Below are 6539 nucleotides of genomic sequence, written 5' to 3'. Positions count from 1 at the left end.
CTATATAATCTTAAGTACAATTTTTCACACAAAAGAAATTATTTAACATTCATATTACCCACTAAAAAGAAAAAAAAAAGTAGTTGTATAAATTCTAAATTGAAATCATAGTAGCTTTAAGATTGCTTACTATTAATGTGCATATTCCCAATTAATTAATGAACATAAAGAACTCATTTCTGAAGCCAAAGAAAAATCTTATAATGTCAGCAAAACATTCTAATTTCTAGTTGCTTGTGATGATTGAGATGCTGCTGCCATTTGAGCCAAGATGCTAGCATATTGTACAACTGTGTGTTGTGAAGTGTATTGATCAGAGAGGCCAAACTCTGAAAAATTTGGTTCAACATGCAAAAATGACCCGGTAATGATCTTTTTCCAAGAGTTTCCTTCCATATCTCGAAGAATTCACTCATAATTTAGATGTGATATTTCCCATGAGGAAATCGGAAGATACTCCATCTACAAAAGAAACAAACATCTTATGAGGCAAGCATGCTCATAATAGTATTTATTTTTTTAATTAGGTAAAGTACAATAATTGAATTCCTCTCCATGAAGAGTAAAAAAAACATAATATATTACAACATAGCTATGTTTTTTTTTTTAAATGCCTAACCACATAAAAAGCTTCAACTGAGAATAAATCTCTAAAAGTATTTGCATACCTCCATAACTATTCCCCTCAAGTTCTCAGAATTTATTGGAACAACTTTGCCTACTCGAAGCCGGAAGTCACCAAGTCGATTCTGAAACTCCTATATCAGTCACATATTTTAATGAGTATTTGTGAAGATAAAAATCTTGATGGTGCAATATAAGTATATCATCCACTTACAATAAGAACAATAGTTTGCATATCTCAATAATACAAACCTCACAATTAACTGCAAGCTTCATTCTATAAGATTGTAAATTCTCCATTATCGTCTGCATTGATGACTCTGCTTCCACAACCAGTCGTTGCCTACTAAGTGCCATGTAAAACTTGTCGGGTTATTCTTGAAGTGAAACCCCCAAAAAAAATTGGAAAAATTTCGATGCATTTGCTTGTTCTAGTAAAAGAAAAATAAATCAATCAACAACCAAATCTCGTATATGGCCACAAAAATACTCTTAAAAATGACATGATGTGTAAGTTCGAAATGCGAGATATATAGATTATCATACAGTTAGATCTATTCTTGACCCAAATTATTTCAATACTTCTTCGCTTTTTTATAGATTGCTTACAAAGGAGAAAAACTTCCCAAATTCAATCTTTATAATCCATCGAGAGGGAAAAAAAGGTCATTCCTTTATATAATGTTTACAAACATGATTTATTAAGTAATGAAATACCTTTAAGTATGGGCTTATAAAAGGTAAAAGTATTTTTCCATCTTCCTTCTTTTAACACCATTAATGCTCTCAGCACAATTAGATACTTCTATCAGTATTTAACTATTGATTGTTGTTCCTGCATTTGGCTGCCAATGCAAAATCCTAACAACAAACAAAGTAACAAACTGTACACTTAAACATACACACCAAAATCTTTCAAAAGTGTTATGTTTCTAATGAATTCAAAATTGTTACTATTTGATCGGCATGTTGTTGATTGCAAGTACAGTTTCCTTTTTCCTCTTAACAAAAAACTCATCCAAAAAGAAAAAACGCTTGGGCTAATACAAGGAAAGATAAGAGAATGAATCGTAAAGTAATTGAAAGTGTCTGAAAGAATAACACTGTATTTATAGTTGACGAGTACCTTGAACAAAAATTAAGTCATTAAATTCATGTCATAATTGGATTTTGTTACTAAAATTTGAACAAATTTACCTTTTATGGTTAAACTTATTAGATAATCAAAATAGTATTTCGTTTACCTTCTAATTTATTGTGGAATTAATATTTTTTTCCTAATTAGCATAAAAGATAGAAAGAAAGAATAATAAATATTTATCCTAAAATGTTGGTCAACATCATATTTTATCCGAATCGTATCTAGTCTATATATTTATTTCTCTTCATTAATATACCTTTTTTGTAAGAGGATAAATTATGCTTTGAAGGATGAAAAACAAGTCAAAGATTTCATGCACGAATAGGAATTATTTTTATAAAAATAAAGTGTGTACTATATTTATTTCGTTTTATATGATACAATATTTCTTTTATACTTATTAGGTAATTAATTCCTTGTAAAATCAATAGTTTTTCTTAATCTTCCTCAAAGACAGAAATAGAATAATAATAAATTTTTAACCCTAAATGTAGTTCTGAATAAAATTTTCTTTAAATGGTATCTAGTTTACATATTTATTTTTATTAATTAATATACCAATTAAAAAAAGATGTTTTGAAGGATCAAACAAATCAAAACATTGATGCACAAATATGAATCGTTTATAGTAAAATAAAGTATATACTATCTTTATTTCATCTTATGTAATACAATTCTATATTAGGAGTCAAATAATTTCTATCCAAAATTCTTTTCTACCGTACATGCTTTTAATTATAAATTTTCGACTTAAGTTACTTTTTAAGAAAAAAAATTGATTTTATCTTTTAGTAAGAAAAATGGTACACGTAAAATTTGTCAACAATGTCAACTATAAGAATTTGTATACTAGCCAAGATATTCAATAGTTTTTCCACATCACCTATCGCATTTGGGGTGTTACACTATTTTATTGTAATTAAAATAATTTACTTATTTAATTGTCTTCTTATAAGTTTTCTCTTTATCCCAGCTAGTGAAAGATCGACCATGCAGGAAAAGGATGAAGTGCAGATCAACTAATATATGATCATTCAGCTTCAAAATCATACAAAGAGCCTGTTTGGATTAGCTAACTACAAATTAACAACGTGTAAATTTAGTGCGAAAATTAATTTTATAAATAAATTGTTACAAGTTTGGATAGAGGTGATGAAACCGATAATAAAAAGTTGATGTGTTTGGCAAAAAATACTATTAAATTGTGCGACTATTAAAATGACGGGAAGACCCTAAATATTGTCAAAAAATTATATATTAAAACTAATTCTTTATACAAAAGAACGAATGGCATATACCAATCAAAGAAATTAGTAATACCAAAGACAATAAGTTGTTGAACTTTTTTTGTGTGTGGAAAAATGGGAAAATGTAGAAGGCCTCAATTTCAAGTTCGATAGCATTTTTGACATTCCACATTCATTGTTTGAACTTACATATTGATGAATACTATTTTTATTTTGAAGAAGTTATTGTAGGGTGTTGAACTCCAAAGAAAAATTATCTTTTGTTATATCGAAAATGATGTGATTGTTGTAATTGTTGCTCAAGGTAAAGGAAAGGACACGTATTATTAACCTTATTTATAAGCCAACAAGAAAGGACTAACACAACAATAACTAATTGTATCTGATACAATATAAGTTGTACTATGTAGTGGACCCATTTCATTGATGAGTTGGATTTCATGTATTAGCCCATTCATCTATTCTTCTCTACTCTAAACAAGTGTGATAATCGTGTCCATATTTCCAAGTTTTGCTTCTAACCTCATCCTTTTTACTAATCAAAGCTTACAACCTCAAATTTCAAATCCCTCTTCAATAATGGCAGTAAGCTTCAATTTGGTCCTTTATCAATGTTACTCAGAGGGCTCCCCATCTTTCTCATCATTTTTTCTGAAAAATTTATGGGTCTTTTATATTTTAAGACGATTGGAACCGATACTACCTTAAAGGTAGTCTTTGATTTGAAAAAGTTTATATTGGTTGTTTTCATGTCATTTTTGTGGCTTCTTAGTTCTTACCGTTTCATATTTCTTGAATTTGATATTTGTCAGGAGACTCGGGAATATGAAATAGCTATTTAAAGTTACTTCATGTGAGTGTTTTGCTATTTACCGGTAAGCACTCCAATTTGAGCCTCTTTTTTCTAATTTGCTCATATTTTTCTTGAGTTTTTATGAAATAATTGTCTTCTTTTGGTGAATGAACACATCACATAATAGTACAAATTAGTTCTAGAGAATATTGATTTCCTATCTTCATGCTGTCATTGGAATTAACTTGGCATTTTAATTTTTAGGTGTCATTTGGAGTTCAATTTCTCATAATTTTAAAGGTTTTTGTTTGCTTATTGACCTGCAATATCATACCATTAGATCTTGATTCGTGCTATTTATCAGGGTAACATACTCATGTGTGGAACATGTTTTTCGGGAACTTATAATCTTGAAAGTATTTGGAATCATTAAGGTAGGACTTTGTGAGAAAGTAGATTCTAGGGTGATGCCCGTGCGATGCACGCCCCAACAAATTGATTTTTAATATGCTACAATATGCCAAATTTATCATCAAACCAAGGACCAAAGGATATATTATTTGGCAAATTTTTTCATCATTAGAGCTTGTCTTAGCTTCAAGTTCATAATGCATTAGTTCCACCAAAAAGATGCAATATGTATGTTTGTTTGACACCATATAAAAATGTACAACAGAATTTAGAGAGAGAAAAAAATGATGCATGTAACTTTAAAGCAATAACCAAGAGAATCACTCATGCCATCACTTAGTTATGGACGAAAAATCCATGTATCTCAAGTGTAAAATCAGATGTACTATATTGTGAGTGGTCTTACTTTTTGGTCAATAGTTTGCTCTTAGTCTATGTTGGCATGCCTTTGGTTCTGGCAGTTTGACAAAAAAAAATATTGACAACTTGGCATGCTTTTGGTTAGTTGTAAGCATGTTCAGGAATATATTTGTTGGTCCTTCTTTGTAAAATTTTAGTTCTTTTTATGCAATCTTTTTCAGGATATTGAGTCCAATAACCGGAAAGTAAATGTATACACTGAAAATCATACTTTTCAAGAGACTAGATGGAACCGTTAACGAGTTGGTGATCTTATTAAGGTGTACAAGGATCAATATTTCCCCACTGATTTGCTTTTGCTTTCATCTAGCTACGAGGATGGAATATGTTATGTTGAAATCTCCAATCTTGATGGATAGAATAACCTTAAGGTGAAGCATGCATTAAATATCACATCCTCCTTGTAAGACGATGGTCCTTCTCAAACTTTTAAAGTTGTTAAGTGTGAAGATCCAAATGAAGATCTTTATACTTTCATTGGAACTCTATATTATGATAATCAGCAGAACCCTCTTTCAGTGCAGCAAATACTTCTGCGAGGTTCAGAGCTACGCAATACTTTATGGTGTGGTTATTTTTACTGGTCATGACACAAAAGTCATGCAAAACTCTACAGATCTTCCTTCTAAGAAGAGTGGAATTGAGAAAAACATGGATAAAATATATGTCCTTTTTGGTACCTTGATTACAATAACTTTTATTGGATCTATATTTTTTGGGATTGAAACTGGTGGGAAACTAAGGAGGTGGTATCTTCAACCAGACAAGACTAGTGTGCTTTATGATCCTAAACGAGCTTCACTGGCTTCATTTTTTCATTTCTTGACAGCCCTTATGTTGTATTATTACTTGATTCCTATTTCATTATATGTTTTTATTGAAATTGTGAAGGTTTTACAGAGCATGTTCATCAATTAAGATAGGGAGATGTACTATGAGGAAACAAATAAGCCAGCTCATGCAAGAACATCTAATCTGAATGAGGAACTTGGGTTGGTTGACACAATACTCTCAGTCAAAACAGACACCTTAACATGCAACTCCATGGAGTTTGTCAAATATTCAATAGCAGGTGTTGCGTATGGACGTGTTGTGACAGAAGTAGAGAGGGCCCTGGCAAAGGAAAAAAGAGATTGGATAACAGGAAGTAGGCGATACTTCCAATGACATGTAGGAATCAAGTGACCCTACTGTTAACTCAAAGAAATCTATTAAAGGATTCAACTTCAAAGATGAGCATATAATGAATGGTCAATGGGTCCACGAGTCTCATCGAGACATATTACAAAAGAAATTAGAGTGCTAGAGATTTGTCATTACTGTTATCCTGATGTGAACAAAAAAATAGGTGAGATCTCCTATGAAGTAGAGTCACCAGATGAAGCTACCTTTGTCATTGTAGCAAGACAACTTGGGTTTTAGTTCTTTAAAAGAACACAAATCAGAATTACACTGCATGAATTGAATCATCAGAGTGGCAAAATGGTTGACAGGTAAATCTTTGATTTAGTTTTTTTCCTGTATTGGAATATTAAATATTTAGAAGTTCGATTCAAAGATGCGAACGTGGTTTGCTCATCCAGCAACCAAGAATACATCCACATTTTCCTATTTTGCCCTTTTGGGGTGTGGTTTTATCTACTCTGTTTTATTTCAGCTCTTTTGGTTGTTTGTGGTTCCCTGGCAGAACTACTTTATGTTGGTTGATATTTTCTCGAGGTAGTGAAAAGCAAGAGCCATTTGAGGAGCAATGTATCGCTTACTTCCTCGGAAGGATTAAAATAACCAAAAGAATTATGTTTGTGATGCTTATTTAGTATCTCTTATTTTTAATATGAATTGTGTTTATGTTGCTTATTTAGTATCTCTAATTCCTTTGATAGTGTTATATATGTTGCTTAGA

At 31.0% G+C, this 6539-nt stretch overlaps 2 pseudogenes; one reads left to right on the top strand and one right to left on the bottom strand.

Annotated features, from left to right (window-relative positions):
* Positions 1–219: 219 nt before the first annotated feature.
* Positions 220–1592, bottom strand: LOC125863101 (mediator of RNA polymerase II transcription subunit 20a-like; annotated as a pseudogene).
* Positions 1593–3591: 1999 nt separating this feature from the next.
* On the top strand, positions 3592–6247 carry LOC125861614 (probable phospholipid-transporting ATPase 8; annotated as a pseudogene).
* The last annotated feature ends 292 nt before the right edge of the window (positions 6248–6539 follow it).

This window comes from Solanum stenotomum, chromosome 4 (genome assembly GCF_019186545.1).
Source record: "Solanum stenotomum isolate F172 chromosome 4, ASM1918654v1, whole genome shotgun sequence".
NCBI classification, from domain to species: Eukaryota; Viridiplantae; Streptophyta; class Magnoliopsida; order Solanales; family Solanaceae; genus Solanum; species Solanum stenotomum.
The sequence above is the reverse complement of the archived record's forward strand: the minus strand, read 5'-3'. Positions and strand labels throughout refer to the sequence as shown.